We start from the raw sequence: 17,350 nt of genomic DNA, 5'->3' as shown, positions 1-17,350 counted from the left end.
TTAATTTATTTCTTTACCTTTATCTACTACAATTAGCTTGTAACTAGTTTCCTAACTAATCATGCAACACATTTAGTTTCAACAAATTCATCTTGCCTCACTCAGAACCACGATAATAGGTTACAAGCCATCAAAATGGCAGCACCTTCACAATGTTTCCCAGAATTAAGTGTTTGGGAAAGGCTCATCAAGTAATTTAATCATTCCTTCCTAACCATTTTATTTCGAGAGGTATAGCACCATCTGGTGACAGATGTACAGGATAGCCCCTATTGTCCTAGCCTTTCCAGTTCCTTTTTAAGCAACCAAATCGACCAAATTTCCTTAATTAACAATCACATCATCCTCCCTGAATATGACCTTCTCATCCAACTATTGGCATCACGCCATACCCAGATTATGGCCGTTTTCCACTAAGAAACCGCGGGTACTTCACCCGACCGGGCAAAAATTAAACAAACCCATTCATCCCTTATCCCTCGGGCATGAATGACATAGGTATAACAAACTTGTTGGTTACACTGCCCTAGCAAAAAAGGGCCAATCTCCGTTAATTTCGCCAAGAGAATCCTCCCAATGGGCCGGCCTTTCAATCAAATTGACCCCAAGAAGATCTATCTTGATTTTCGATCATTTCTAGACAATCTTCAAAACTCCCAGTTAAATCTATGTTTTGCAATGGGCTATCCCTATCACCTCTCGAGATTCCTTTTTAACTCCTAGTTGGTAATTTCCAGATTCATTCATTTATCAACCTTAATTCCTACTTTCATTAATTATCTATCAGCCAAGTTCATTTAGAAAACACAAGCGAGTTTTTGCCATAGGCATTTGATGGTTAATGTCTCTTTGGAAATGCCAACTTTTTAAGTTCAATCTCCGTTTTGTACGATTCCCAGGTGTTTTGCAATCCTTTGCCATCCATGGGGCATCTCCATGGAAGCTTATAGAGTTTTCGGTTCAAACAACACGGAGATCAATTCCGCGAAGTTATCCCTTATCTCCCCAATCCCGTATTTACAAACAAACTTGAAATTGACAACTTTAGAAATACTCTTCAATACCAAAAATTTGAACTACTTCTATCGAGCTTAGACAAATACTCGTTTCTTGTGGTGCCTAGCTTTCCATTTAAGAAGCTAGAAGGTCGTCCTAAAACTAATGAGTCTTGCAGCTTTCCATTAAAGCTTGGAAGAGAGGATTATAACCATACATTCTTCCTACCATAAAGGGACATGCAAACCCTAAGCTTGATTACCATAATGAGACTATACCTTTCTCTCTTTAATGAGACAAGGTTTCCATGGAAGATTAACCCTAATCACACAAGGTCACCATGGAAGCTTAACCCTAATCACACACAAAGTCACTATGGAAGCTAAACCCTAAATTGCAATCTTGTCTTTCAATGCTTTTCCTAAGTGCAAAGTTACCATCAAAGCTTAGCTTGAGGATGAAAATCTACCTTTGAAACTTAACTTAATGATATATAGATACTTTTAGTACTTAACCCTAATTGCGAGATTACCATTAAAGCTTAAACCTAAAATACAAGGTGGTCACAAAAGCTTACACCTAAGTGCAAAGTTACCATTAAAGCTTAGCTTAAGGATGCAAATCTACCTTTGAAGCTTATGTTAATGATGCATAGATACTCTTAGCACCTCATCCTAATTGCGAGATAACCATTAAAGCTTAAACCTAAAAATACAAGGTAGTCACTAAAGCTTACACCTAAGTGAAAAGTTACCATTAAAGCTTAGCTTAAGAGTGCAAATCTACCTTTGAAGCTTAACCGAATGATGCATAGATACTCTTAGCACTTAATCCTAAGTCCAAGGTAACCATTAAAGCTCAAACCTAAAATACAAGGTAGTCACTAAAGCTTACACCTAAGTGCAAAGTTACCATTAAAACTTAGCTTAAGAGTTAAAATATAACTTTGAAGCTTAACCTAATAATGCATGGATACTCTTAGCACTTAACCCTAATTGCGAGATTACCATTAAAGCTTAAACCTAAAATACAAGGTAGTCACTAAAGCTTACACCTAAGTGCAAAGTTACCATTAAAGCTTAGCTTAAGGATGCAAATCTATCTTTGAAGCTTATTTTCATGATGCATAGATACTCTTAGCAGTTAACTCTAATTGCGAGGTTACCATTAAAGGTTAAACCTAAAATACAAGGTAGTCACTAAAGCTTACACCTAAGTGCAAATTTACCATTAAAGCTTAGCTTAAGAGTGCAAATCTACCTTTGAAGCTTAACCTAATGATGCATAGATACTCTTAGCTCTTAACTTTAATTACGAGGTTACCATTAAAGCTCAAACCTAAAATACAAGGTTGTCACTAAAGCTTACACCTAAGTGCAAAGTTACCATTAAAGCTTAGCTTAAGAGTGAAAATCCTGATGATGCATAGATACTCTTAGCACTTAACCCTAATTACAAGGTTACCATTAAAGCTTAAACATAAAATATAAGGTAGTCACTAAAGCTTACGCCTAAGTGAAAAGTTACCATTAAGGCCTAGCTTAAGTATGCAAATATCTCTTTGAAACTTAACCTAATGATGCAGGGATACTCTTAGCACTTAACCCTAATTACAAAGTGACCATTAAAGCTCAAACTTAAAATACAAGGTAGTCACTAAAGCTTACACCTAAGTGCAAAGTTACCATTAAAGCTTAGCTTAAGGATGCAAATATACCTTTGAAGCTTAGCTCAATGATGCATAACTACCAATAATACTTAATCCTAATTCCAAGGTTATCATTAAAGATTAAACTTAAAATGATGCACATCAACCTTCTTAGTATTAAAACACATGATTTATGTTAATTAATCCTACTAGAAGTGAAGATTACCTCCCCTAATCAAGAGGGAAGTGGGGTTGAAGTCCTTCTTGAAGAGATGTGAGGCTCAAAGAACAAGGAAAGGGATTTAGGATGAAGAGGAAGGAGAGAGGAGCTTCTTCACAAAACCCTCAAGGGTTTGGCCTTCAAGAGAGTGAGAGAGCAAGAGCAAGGTTTAATGGAAACCTTGATTTATTTAAGCGTAATCTTGAGCATGGCAAGTATGCAAGTAGCTTACCAATATGTGTAAAATTACAAAGAAGAGGGTGTGCGTTTGACTCTAAGGAAAACTTGTTTTCCTTCGCTAAAGCGTCTAGCAGAGCAGTAGTTCTTCTGTCTATCACTAGCTCTCTTCAGGTTGTCTCTAATGGTTAGAAGTTGATGATCCATCTCTTCCAGGGTAGACTTAGCGATAGGAACATGAAGAGCTGGGCCTAAGAAGAGGGACTAAACATTCCTGACCATACAATGATTTAAAGGGTGACATTCCGAGGCTACGATGGTGAGAAGATTTATAAGAAAACTCAACTAAGGGAAGAAACTTGATCCATTGCTGGGGCTGCTGGTTGTAGTATGCTCGAAGCATATTTTCAATGACTTGATTCACTCACTCAGTTTGACCATCAGTCTTTGGATGATATGCTGAGCTGAGATTCAGTTGGGTACCCAGAGATCGAAACATGGGTTGCCAAAAATTAGAAATAAATTTGGCATCCCGATCACTAATGATTCTTTAAGGGAGACCAGTGACAAAGTCCATACTCAGACATTCCTACATTTGAGGAATATCTAGGGGCTGAAGCTTACCAGGTAGCTTGACGCGTTCTTCTTTGATCTTCTGGCGAGTAAGGCATTTGCGAACATAATCCAGGATGTCCTTCTTCATCTTAGGCTAGTCAAAATTCCTTTGGAGGGTAGCAAACATTTTTTTGGTACCCGGGATGAGCTGCCAACAAGTTATCGTGGGCTTCCTTTAAAATCTGGGTGTGCAAACTGGTGGGAATGCACATCCACTGTTTGAAGTAAAGAAGACCATCTGCTAGGGTATAGTCACCTAAATGCTCCCTCCAATTCTGAGCTTGAATCTCTTGTAGAAGAGGTCTAAAATAGGGGTCTACCTGAATTTCTTGTTGAACTTCCTCGGGTAAAGAAGAGCTAAGGGGTGAATTAGTCAGGGTTGATGAGGACAGAATTTTTGGTCAAGAGGTCTTTGAGTCTATTGAAGGCATCATCTCTCTCCAACAAAAAAAGAAAGAGCTATCCTCAACTCGAATAAAATACATAATTGATGAAGCTTTTTGGATATGTATTGCGACTTAACTTTTTGTTAACGCTTTCAACTTGACTTCTCTCTTACACTTCTTCATCCCAAAAAATTCTACTAGTATAATATTGGAGTCATGGGAAATCTTTCTTAATAAGCTATCTTCTTGAATAAGTCATCGCATTTGTGGCTTCTTCGATACGCTACTTCCTCTTTATAAGCTATTGGTAATCCCTTCTTTATCATCACTTGTTATCCTCTTATTTTTGCGATCTGCACTCTCTTGTAACTTAGTCATTTTCTTATCTGATGGCATCTTGGCATGAAGACTTGGTTCTTCCTGTATGCATCTCTCACTTGCAGAGTGCAGATGAGGCAGTTAAAAGACAGTTCTTAGAGCGATACAAAGATCTCCTCTTTCCTCAACAAAATTCTTGTGTGGGTCAGACGATATGGAAGACATGACGACATCTCACAAGAGTGACTCTCTGGGGTAGAGACCATTTTTGCAACAATACCTGACTTGCTATGGTTACAGAGGCTCCGTGACTGGGCTCTCGATACTATTATGTCAAAAGGACACGAGATCTTGGGTTCTCCGCAAGGTTGTTCTTGCTTGTGTAGTTCATCCCCATTCCAAGATTTGCCTCGATACCATATGAAGTCTTCCTCTTAGAGGTCTTTTTCTTTTATCATCTCATACCCGAGAAATTGCTCAAGCTGTTTCTCGTAGAAGCATTCAAGAGGGTGAGCGTCCTAATATATGCGGTGCTTGCGATACTTGGTTATGTGACCATATAATAGAGGATCTTGATGAGCTGTAAATTTTCTTGCCTCTCTTGTAATTACTTCCTGCCTCCCTTGTCATCCTTTTTGGCTTTAATTGAAGAAATAACCTTTTTTTGAAAAGTTTGAGTATTGTCCGTACTTCCTTGTCTTGAAATGTGAGTCTCTCCTCTTTAATTAAATCCTTAAGGACATCTTGGCAAAGGGTCTTCTGTCTACGATAGTCTTGAGTAAAGATTCCAACTTTGAGTTCTTGACTAAATCATAAGTTTGTTTTCTTATTCTTCTTAGGAGTTTAAATGTCTGCAATATTTATGAGTTTATCTATTTCACTTTCCCATCTTGATTCCTTGTGAGTTTTTAAGCACGTCTCATTTACTGTCTTTTCTATTTGTCAATTGCACAACAATAACTTCTCATTGCACTACAAGAACTTGAAAGTAGAAGGTTGGATTGATCTTCTTTTTCCAAAAATTACCGTATCACGAGCTTACATATCGTTGGAAACTTGTATTCATCTTATAATCGAAACATCGCAAAGGGATAGTAATGCAAAAGGGGAAGTGGTTACAACATGCGTTGGATAGTTTTTCTTGGGGGATCCTAAGACCTCTTTATAGGGGACACAACATTCGTTATTGGAACTTCAAAAGCCTTATCAAAAATTTGGAAGCTTCAAAATAGGTTCAATGGCTTTCTAAGACATTGTCATAGATATTGTTTACGATCTTCTTGGCTTCTGAATAAACCAAATGTCATCCGCGAAGACCAAAACAAATACCTCTAACTTCTTCGTGATTAAAGGTAACAGGGGTGCTAGTTAGACCAAAAGGCCTAACTGTAAAATTGTAATACCCAAACTTGGTGTTGAAGGCAATCTTGGGAATGTCTCCCTCCTTGATCCTCACCTGGTAGTAACATGGCCTGAGATCTATCTTGGAATAAATTGAGGCTAGGTGAGCAGTAGCATTGACAGTGGTGGTTTTTGGTATATAGGTTACTAGAACTTCAAGTGACACTTGCTCTGAAGGGTTTACAGGTCTTTCAGGGCCAGTTATTGGCACAATAGTAGGGCAACTTATTCTCTGTAATGGCTATTGCCTGCAAAGGAGCAATAGGCATTACGGGAATGATTACCCGCAACTACATTATATGAACATCAATATATAAAAATGGCAAGAGAAGGAAGTACACAGTACACAGGCACATAACACCTCTTGCTTCATTCATTTGTATTCTAGACACAGAGTTACAACAGTAGTTACCATGAATATCATAGAGATTGGTTAAGTTACATCAAAAGATAGGTATGCCCCTCCATATACAACCGCTGCTCCAGCGCAGATCGCGAACGGTGCACACACTCCTGTCCCATGATATCCTGTGAAGAACTGCCGCTACGGCCGCCACATGCCGCATACCCTTGATCCGCAGTGTCCAGACTTCCGTAGGACCGCAGGTGCGCATGTGCGGCTAATGCCGTAACATCTGGCACACATGGTGGATTGCGCGAACCCACACTCAGCCCCTCCAGTTGGAAGGTTCCGGTGGTTGCTCTGCACCCTGTTCTGGTGAAGAGGAAATATCAATATAGCCAAAGCCTCTAAAATCTGCAGTATGAGCCCGATAGACCTCATCCAAAAGACGTGGATCTATCTCAATATGTTCCGGCCAGGGAGCCCGAGGAATAAACTGCATTGGCAAAGAAATAGATTGAGGTGCTTGTGGAAGAGGAGCAAGAGGTGTATGTAAGGGATAATAGCGAGAAAGGTATCTATTAAGAGAAGACCAAAATGGAGGGCAAGGTGGTAGACTAAGAGAAAAAGAATGAGCTAAGGTCTCCACCCAAAAACAGACCCTGCGCCGCTCCTTACGAAATCGACGAATCATTTTCTGCAAACGAGATACATGAGCCTGGGCTTCAGCACAATCCTTTGTAGCTTGTGCCCAATCAGCAACATCAAAACCCTCGGGAACAACACTCTTACCTCTGTCAGTGTTTGATGACTCGGGGTGTTTCACCACAACCTGCTGAGTGGATGGCTGTGCTCTCACCTCAGTAGCCAAGCGTGTGCTCCAGCTTTGTAGTTGATTATCCAAAAAAACTCAGAGATCTTCTTGCATCTCCACTGCCAACGCGTCCAAGTCATTCATATTGATCATTACATCACCAGGGTGCGAGGCTAAGTAAGAGGCTAGGCTATGCTGCGTTCTCAACTGGAGAAGTTCCTGTTGAATAGAGGCCACAAACTCAACATTAGCTCCTCGTAACATTTGTATTTCTGCCCCTTGTTGGCGAGTTGTTGCAGTCAGCTCTTCATTTTGAGTGGACAACTCGGCAATGCGAGTCTGCGAGGCCGCTACCTGCGCTTTCAGCTCATTGACTCTTCCCTCTGTGACGGGGGCTGGCCAGGTCGCATGAATAGACTCTGCAAGTCTGCTCAAAAAAGTGCCGCATGCCTGCAATTGGTCAGCAGGGGTCGCTGCCGTAGCCTCCCAAGGTAGCGCTGCGGGAAGAGTACCTCCCGTTGAGGCAGCCGCATTGGTAGCGCCAGAAGTTTCCGGTTGAGCGGGAACATCCGCAACCGGAGAGCCCGTCCGTCCTCAACGGAGTAGCACCGCCCACTCTCTCCTGCATTCGATGACGCCGACGAGCCACCGAAAAATCCTCTGAAAGAAGAGATGCCATCGCTGGAGGTGGTGTAGAAAATTGCTGTTCCTCTCTGCCACGCTTGCAGCTTGCTGATCCTGCACCTGTAGTGGCCATCTCTTGGGCTCCAGAGGATACCACTGCTGTCGATGGACCAGAAAAATCCCCAGTGCCCACATGCGGCTGTTGTGTTTCTCTCTCAGCCGGCACTGCCAAGCTTTGCGTTTGTGACAGAGGAGCATTAGTGCCTTGGACCACCAAGCGATCATCTTCAAAGTGGCAGAGAGGACGCAGGGCGAGAGGAAAAACTTCTATTAAAGGAAAAATCAATGTGAGCAGTTGGCCAAACTTTGTATTGGTTGGGGTATTCCTCCCCAACTGTGCCATCACTCTTTGGCACTCCGCTAGTAGCAGGCTTTCTCTGACCACCGCTTCCCAAGCTATTGGCCCAAAGTTGGCCGAATGCAAAACATTCCTTACTCGGGTCGAAATGTTATAGGTTTTGTCTTGCAACCAAATCACCTCGAGAAACCATCGATACGCATCCCTGGTTGCTACATATGACAACCCTGAAAGCTTATACTCGATGTCAGCAGCAGGGATCACATGAGAGGCGCGCACCACGCCATCGTTGGGCAAACAGAAACACCTTGAGACCCTTTCTGCTGTCAACTAAATCTGCCGATTATTCAGCACCACCATATCGCCAGCAACGAGTTGCTCAATCAAACCTACTGCTTGCAGGTGAACTGGGATCCCTTGCCAATCCAGGTTGGCGAACACACGCAGCCGCAAGTCTTGCAGCCATGCATCCACTCGTCGAAGCGATAACTGCTGTACAAGCGTGAAAGGAATACATTGCAGGAGAGAAGCTGTCATGGTGGCGATGAGATGAAGGAGCAGAGAGTATAGAACTAAGAGCGCACGACACACGAAACAAGAGAAACACAATAAGAATCGTCTGCATGTAGTAGTAACCTTTCCACAATGAGTTCCCAAAATAGAGCGATCCACGGTGTCGCAACCATCATAGATCCTTTCCCGCTTTCCAAGATTGCATGCAAAAGAATCCCCAATCATGATTAGGGTGGCTTCCGGCTCTTGTACCACAGCAAAAGGGCACTGAATCGTGGTAGGTGAAACATAATGGCGCATTCTGAAACCATTGACCGGCACAGAAATAACCTCCCCCCGTAAATCCGCCAAATAAAAAGAGATGAGCCCGCATGCTTGAAAATCCAGAATGGTCCTGACCACTGTAATTTAAGCTTCCCCGGCATCTTCTCGTGGCAGGAATTGAAGACAAGGACCATCTGTCCCCGAACAAATTGCCGTGCTTTCGGGCGATCCAACCATTTTTTCCGCCTAGACTGCAGATCCTGCAGCACCGCAAAGCTATTCAGCCGCTCTTCGTCCAGTTCCTGCAAAACATCCAATCGATAAATCATAGAATCCTCCGGAAAAAGACGATCCACAATCAACAGCCGCATACTCGGAATCACATGCTCCACCGGAGTGATTGCCTCCATGCCAAATGCCAGCTTAAAAGAAGTCAATCCTGTTGCCACTTTATAAGCTATTCGATAGGCCCATAAGACGGAAGGAAGTTTCACATCCCAATCCGTTCGATGCATATTCACCAACTTTGTTAAAATCCGGATCAATTGCATATTAGTTGATTCTGCTTGCCCATTCACCTGCAGATAATATGGAGAAGATTTCCTGTGTAATATAAAATAAAACCGTAGCATTCTCTTCATCACCTTATTAAAAAAATGACTTCCCCTATCACTAACCAGCTCAATAGGGTAGCCATATCTAGAAAAGATATCCTTATATAAGCATCCCGCCACAGAAACTATAGTGTTATCTCTCAAAGGCCATGCCTCCACCCATTTGGTAGCGTAATTCGTGGGCTGTCAAGATATACTTATTTCCTGTGTGAGCTGCCACTGGTTTAAAAGGACCAACAAAATCCAAACCCCACTTTTGAAAAGGCTCCAAAGGCAGAACCGGCTGAAAAGGAATTCTGGACCGTTTGGTAGGTTGCCCCAACCGCTGACACACATCACACTGTTGCACATAATTTCTCGCATCCTGAAACAATGTGGGCCACCATAATCCAGATTGGAGAACCTTTTGAGCTGTGATTAATGCTGCAAAGTGACCTCCCGCAATACCAGTATGAACTTCCTCTAATACTGCTTCCTGCTCCTGTGGTAGCACACATCTAAGTAATACCTCTGCCACCGTACGATAATAGAGCTTTCCCATAATAATCTCAAAATTCATGCTTCTAATAGCCATACATTTCCTCTGATGGCTGGACAAGAAAGAAGGCATTTCACCGCTGTCGATAAAATGAAACATCTCCTCATACCATGTCCATGGGATGCTAGGAATGACCCTTGCCTGTTGCGAAACTGTGATATCCTTTGCAGCTACTCCTGTTAGAAACAGAGACGCATCCGAAAATTCATCAGCTACATCCGTCGGCGGCTCTTCAAAATCTAACCTGGATAGGTAGTCAGCCACCGCATGCTGAGCCCCTAGCCGATGTATGACCTCAAAGTCAAATTCCTGCAGCATAAGCACCCATCTGGCCAATCTTCCCGTCAAATTCTTTTGCCTTACCAAGTATAAAAGAGCCGAATGGTCCACATGGAAGAAAAAGCATCGGCCCAACAGATAGTGCCAGAATTTCTTCAGTGAATAAATTATCCCTAAACATTCCCTTTCGGTTACAGAATAATTTCTTTCTGCGGATGATAATCGTCTACTAGCATAATAGACAGGTCGGATCCATCCTTGACTTTATTCCTGCATCAGCACACTGCCAATAGCTCGATCCGAAGCATCCACAAACACATGAAAATCCTGACCCCAATTCGGTGCAAGCATAATCGGAGCTTTGGATAGCCAAGTCACGTTCCTGTGGCCATTCAAAATATTCTATAGCATGAGCTGCCTGAGTGATTGGGATTGCTAAATGCGCGACAAACCGCAAATGTCTCCCATGCCAACGAGCTTGTCCCAGAAAAATCTGACACTGTTTCTGGTTCCGCGATGGAGGCGCTTCCATAATTGCGGCAATTTTATCCGGATCCACGGAAATACCATCTTCAGAAATTATATGTCCCAATAGCCTGCCACTGCGAACAACAAATGCACACTTTAAAGGATTCAAACTGAACTTCACCTCTCTGCATTTCATAAAGCATAACCGTAATTGCTTCAAATGCTCCAATTGCGCTCCAAAAACACTGAGATCATCCAGAAAAATTCTCATAAAATCTGTCAAATAAGGACCAAAAATTTGAAACATATCCCTTTGAAAAGTGGAAGGTGCATTCCGCAATCCAAACCACATCACTGTGCAGGCAAACACACCCCATGCGGTAATAAAAGCTGTTTTTGGCTAATCCCGCAATGCCATTTGGATTTGATTATATCCACTAAATCCATCCAAAAAAGTATACATCTCATGTCCTGCTACATGATCCAAAATGGAATCCAAAAATGGAAGAGAAAAAGGATCTGGAACAGTAGTTGCATTCAATTTTCGGTAATCCACACAAATTCGGATTTGCTTATTTTTCTTTGGTACTACCACAATTGGAGAAATCCACTCCGGATTATCAATATGGGTAATAAAACCCACTTCCAACAGGCGATCAATTTCCATCTTAACTTGCTTTGCCACATTCGGATTCATCCTGTATGAGTGCTGCTTCACTGGCACCACATCCGGTTTCAGATTGATCGTATGCTGATAAAACTTAGGATCCAATCCCTGCATATCCGCATATTCCCATGCAAAAATACCCTTAAACTCTGTTAGTAACTTGATAACTTGATCAAATCATCTCTAAAACTGGCCTCCAGCTGCTTATTAATGTATATAGGCTGTGACTCCGCTTGCTCCCCAAGAAAAACCTTCTCTAATTCATCTTCTTTAACCCTTGTAATTTTTTCCATTTGCGCCTCAAACGCTCGTTCTTGCTGAATCATGTCCTCCAATGATTCAGGACTTGGAAGCACATGTTGTTGCTCCCCTATTCCTGTTGGAGTTCCTGAAACCCCCACCGACTCCCCTTTCGGAATCAGAGAAATATCCTCAAGATATAAAGAAACCAAATCTGGATTAGCTTTGAGAAATTGTTCCTCTTCATCCTCTTCTAATCCTTCCACCATATTGACTGTTTCGACTATCACCGGCCATGCTGCATGAACTGGATATCTGCATGTTCCCAACATCACACACGCTTTTCTTCTACCCTTCTTTACTACAAGCATATTTGCTTCCCAATTATGCTTTACCCTCGCTTGTCGTAACCAGGGTCTCCCCAAGATAATGTGATAATCCTGATTATGATCTTCAATATTCAAGACTACTAAGGAAACAGCAAAGGATAAGCCCGCCACATCCAAAAAAATGCCCCGAAGTAAACCCACTGGTTGCACTCTTCTTTGATCTGCCATGTGGACTACAAAGGGTGCAGGCTCTCAATCACTGAGACCAAAATGCTCACAAGCTGCTTAGGTGATAATGTTTACTCCCGCTCCACCATCCAATAGTACCTTGTCAATGTATGTTCCATGGTATCGAACTCAAAGCTTCGGAATGCGGGTATCCGTGATCCTATTCGCCGGCAACGGGGCTGAATCATCCTCCTCGCTTTCAACTTTCCCAATGAATCCCCTCAGCTCAGTGGTCGTTTGTCACAGCAATGCATGATGGAAATTCGGGACCAATTTCAGCAAGGAAACCAGAGGTACTTGAATTGGTGACGTGAGGACCTCTTTCCAAACTGAATTTTAATCTTCCTGTTCTTCAATATCATTCCTATTTCCAGCTTTTCCTTCCTTTATTTCCAGGCCCACAGTCGATGGCATAGTCGATGGTCCTACTGTCTTCACTGGTGGGGCGGATTGTGGCAACCAGGACACAGTCTTTTTCCGCACCTCTTCTTGAGCCGTCCAATCTGGAATCTTCACATCGGGAATTGGAACCACATTTTTACCCAATCACGTGATTAATGAAACCACTGGATAAGACTCTTCCAGTCCTTCAATCTTAACCATAGCCACACTAGACTGTTTCCCTACAGCGCGTTTCTGCTTTTTCCGATCGTATTCCATAGCTTCAGTACACTCAGATCGCCAGTGTCCATCACCCAAACAGAAAAGGCATGCCTTGGGGCGATTAGGATCTCGGCCACCTCTTCCGCGACCTCGTCCTCCCCCTTGACCCCGTCCTCCTGCTTGACCCCGTACATGCGTCTCTAATGTATGAGCATGAGCCATCGCCATAGCAGGCTCTTGTCCTTGCCCTATCTATGGTTGTTGCTAGGTAGAAGAGTCCCCTTGACTTCGACGACCCCGGCCATTAAAATAACACTCCACTGTATTATGAGTATTGGTCGTGCAAATCGCGCACCACTTCTGATTCATTGCGCACTCCTGAGCAGCATGGCCTGGATTCCGACATTGGGTACACCATAGTTCCTTCAGACTTTTAGCCACCGTAGCTAATTCCGACGATCCGGATGAAACACCTTTCCCGTGACGCTGAGATTTTTTCCGCGGTGTCTCTTCCGATTCTTTCCTTGAATCGCTGTTGCCTAAGTCCGAGGAATCTGATACTGCGGATTCCGACTCCGAACTATCACTGCCACTATGTTGCGACTTGCGATGATATTTCTTCCTGTCTTTTTTCTTTGACTTCTTTGGAGATTCCGTATCCTCTAAGGCCTCTCCTGCTACTACAACCCTAACGATTACATTATCCAGTGGAGTAGTTACCTTATCCACTGTTGCCATAGACGTTCTGAGATCCTTGTTGAGCCCCCGCAAAAAATAATCATTCAGCACTTCGGCTGCTGGCCTTTGTGCCCAAGGTACCCTTTGCAAAAGCATCCAAAATTTTGCAGTGTAATCCTCCACTGGCAATGACTTCTGCCGGAGTGTGCGAAGCTTCTCCAAATGTTGAGGGATTGTCTTTTCCGTTTGAAACCTTCGTAGAAATGCTATGGATCCGTCAGCATACGTCTGGAAATGATCATCAGGGTATTCGGACAACCATTTCGCAGCTTTCCCTATGAGTGTAGATTCAAACACTGATTGTTGATGGAGAGGAATCACCACCCCAAGATGATTCAATCCATAAGCTTTATTGAATTGGCGCAAATGTGCATCAGGGTCTTCACTCAAAAGACCTCGAAACCGACTAAGTACGTCTCGCTCGTCGCACCCGCCTACCACGCACCGGGCTTGGTGATGGAGATACAGATTCCTCAATCTGCAGTGAAGAAAAAACAAATTCATCTGAACCGCCTCTCCTCCGTCGTCTTCCTACAATTGGAACCACAGGGTCAGGCGGATTCTGCGACCTAGTGCGCATGCATATTCATAGCAGGCCGTCCATCACGCATCCTGGTCTCCAGATGTAATGGCTATTGCCCGCACAGGAGCAATAGACATTACGGGAATGATTACCCGCAACTACATTATATGAACGTCAACATATAAAAATCGCAAGAGAAGGAAGTACATAGTACACATGCACAAAACACCTTTTGCTTCATTCATTTGTATTCCAGACACTGAGTTACAACAGTAGTTACCATGAATATCATAGAGATTGGTTAAGTTACATCAAAAGACAGGTATGCCCCTCCATATACAACCGCTGCTCCAGCGCAGATCGGGAACGGTGCACACAGTCCTATCCCATGATATCCTGTGAAGAACTGCCGCTACGGCCGCCGCATACCCCTGATACACAGTGTCCAGAACTCCGCAGGACCGGCTAATGCCGTAACATTCTCTCAGCTTTCGACGAGGTGGCATGGTTACTATCTGCAATATCATATTCTTTATTTAATAAGAGAGACTAGCACAATTTTGAAATAGAATTCTAGCTTAGATAAATAAACATCTTTTCATGAGGCCAAGTAGATACTATAAGTAGAAGTTTACTTTCAAAATCTGGAAATAAGATTGGACCATATCATATCTCTTTGGTCCCAATCCCAACTTTCTCTCATCATTGCAATCCATAAATTCTTCAATAGTTGTACGCGTCTCCATAAGGTTAACCGTGCAACTCCATTCGACCAGATGTTCTCCATTTCTTAGTAGAAATGGCACTTTCCTTTGGAGAGAAAAGTTAGATAAGGTGTCTAAACATGACTAACGTGTCCTCTGGTTCGGCTATCCCCATTCTTTCAGGACTATCCTATAAACTTCTTCTTCTTGAATATTCCAAGCCATCAGTAATTTCAAAACGAGTTTTGCTATATACACTTATAGCTTTATCTGTGGCTAATCATAAGAACTTCGATTTCTTCATATTACTCAAATTTATCTTCCAGTCAATGTCCCAAAAATTAATTCTTCATGTGGTAGCTACTTTACCCAATCTTGCTCCTTATTACTAAGCTTAGGGGGGAATGACAAGTAAAGCTCAATAAAAGTTTCATCCATACCACTTTCATGTGTCTTCGCACAAGTGCATGCATCTTCATTCATTTATGCCACTTCCATGCGTCTTCGCACAAGTGCATTACCTATTCTTTCACAAATTTCTATATCGTTCATTTCCAACTTTACTCACACTTCCCACTTGCTTAAATCCCAGAGTCAAGTATAGGTTTCTGGAAAAAAGAGCTCCCTAAAATGTTTTAGCATAGCAAGCCTTCGCTCTAACGTAGCAGTTTCCATCCTCTCACAGATAATCCGCTGAATTTCTTTTTAAAGATCCCAAGCCATCTTGAAAATTTTAGAATAATTTATTGGAATATCAAGACTTCATTTTTGTAATATATTATTGAAAATTGGGTGTAGAATAGACTAAGTTGTTTTTTCCTCATGCATTAATCCAAAATTCCAAGGTCCAAGGTCCAAAGTTAGGCTCTGATACCACTTGTGAGGGCCATACCCAGACTCCACCCTACTCACCTCCCTCAGTCTTCCAGAATGCTCCAAGAAATGACGTAGATCTATCTACAGGTATCTCTCCCACTTGGGATCGAAACACAGACAAGACTCTGGCCTATCTTGAATGCCAACCCAAGGGGGTAAATCCCATCAATTTGACGACTCTATCCGCTTATCATAATTTAATCCGTCCTTGGCATCTATCAGTCACCCACATCCGAAATCGTGGTCCTTAGTCTTAATTTTCTTGATCTTAACTTGAGGATTTGCTCTTGCTTTCTTGTTCTCCCTTGGTTCATCACGATAACCCCTTTTTCCTGACAAGCTGGCACGGCAGTTGTCACTTTCCCCTAAGAAGAGGGATCTTGTAATCCTACCTGGTCTCTCTCGTTCACGCTTACCCGTTTTTATCCCGCATAGTCCTAGCGTTTAACATAAAATTTTTATTCGACATCCGGCCATCTGACCTTCCAGATCCGCCCACCCACCGAACCATTTCATGAAAATCCCTTCCCGAGGTAGTACTTAACTACTATAAAATCAGAAAGACAATCTATCAGACATCGTTAGACAACAAGCAGCATACAATCTGTTGCATATCCTCGTTCAAGGAAAGTCATCTGGTTGCTCCCACCAGATCTTTATTTAGAAACTTTTAATTCATTTCTTTACCTTTATTTGCTACAATTACCTTGTAACTAGTTTCCTAACTAATCATGCAACACATTTAGTTTCCACCAATTCATCTTGCCTTACTCAGGATCAAGATAATCGGTTACAAGCCATCAAAATGACAGCACCTTCACAATATAAGTGTTTGGAAAAGGCTCACAAGTAATTTAATCATTCCTTCCTAACCATTTTATTTCGAGAGATATAGCACCATCTGGTGACAGATGCATAAGATAGCCCCTATATTCCTAGCCTTTTCAGTTTCTTTTTAAGCAACCAAATGAATAATTTCCTTGATTAAATTCACATCATCCTCCCTAAATATGACCTTCTCATCCAACTATTGGCATCATGACATACCCGGATTATGGCTGTTTTCTAATAAGAAACCGCAGGTACTTCACTCGATCGGGCAGAAAAAAAACAAACCCATTCATTCCTTATCCCTCGGGCATGAATGACCTAGGTACAACAAACTTTCCGGTTACGTTGCCCTAGCCGAAAAGGGCCAATCTCCGTCAAGTTCCCCAAGAGAATCCTCTCAATGGGCCGGCCTTTCAATCAAATTGACCCCAAGAAGATCCATCTTGGTTTCTGGTCATTTCTAAACAATCTTCAAAACTCCTAGTTAAATCTATGTTTTGCAAGGGCTACCCCTATCATATCTTGAGATTCCTTTTTAACTCATAGTTGGTAATTTCCAAGTTCATTCATTTATCGACCTTAATTTCTACTTTCATTAATTATCTATCAGCCAAGTTTATTTAGAAAATACAAGCGAGTTTTTTCCATAGATATTTGATGGTTAATGTCTCTTCGGAAATGCCAACTTTTTAAGTTCAATCCCCGTTTTGTACGATTCCCAGATGTTTTGCAATCCTAAGCCATCCATGGGACATCTCCATGGAAGCTTGTAGAGTTTTCGGTTCAAACAACACGGAGATCAATTCCGTGAAGTTATCCCCTATCTCCTCCATCCCGTATTTGCAAACAAACTTGAAATTGACAACTTTAGAAATACTCTTCAATACCAAAACTTATTAAATTACTTCTATCGAGCTTAAACAACTACTCATTTCTTATGGTGCCTATCTTTCCATTTAAAAAGCTAAAAGGTCGTCTTATAATTTATGAGTCTTCAAGCTTTCCGTTAAAGCTTGGAAGAGAGGATTATAACCA

This window comes from Adiantum capillus-veneris, chromosome 16, assembly GCF_014529385.1.
Source record: "Adiantum capillus-veneris isolate H3 chromosome 16, ASM1452938v2, whole genome shotgun sequence".
Lineage (NCBI taxonomy): Eukaryota > Viridiplantae > Streptophyta > Polypodiopsida > Polypodiales > Pteridaceae > Adiantum > Adiantum capillus-veneris.
The sequence above is the reverse complement of the archived record's forward strand: the minus strand, read 5'-3'. Positions refer to the sequence as shown.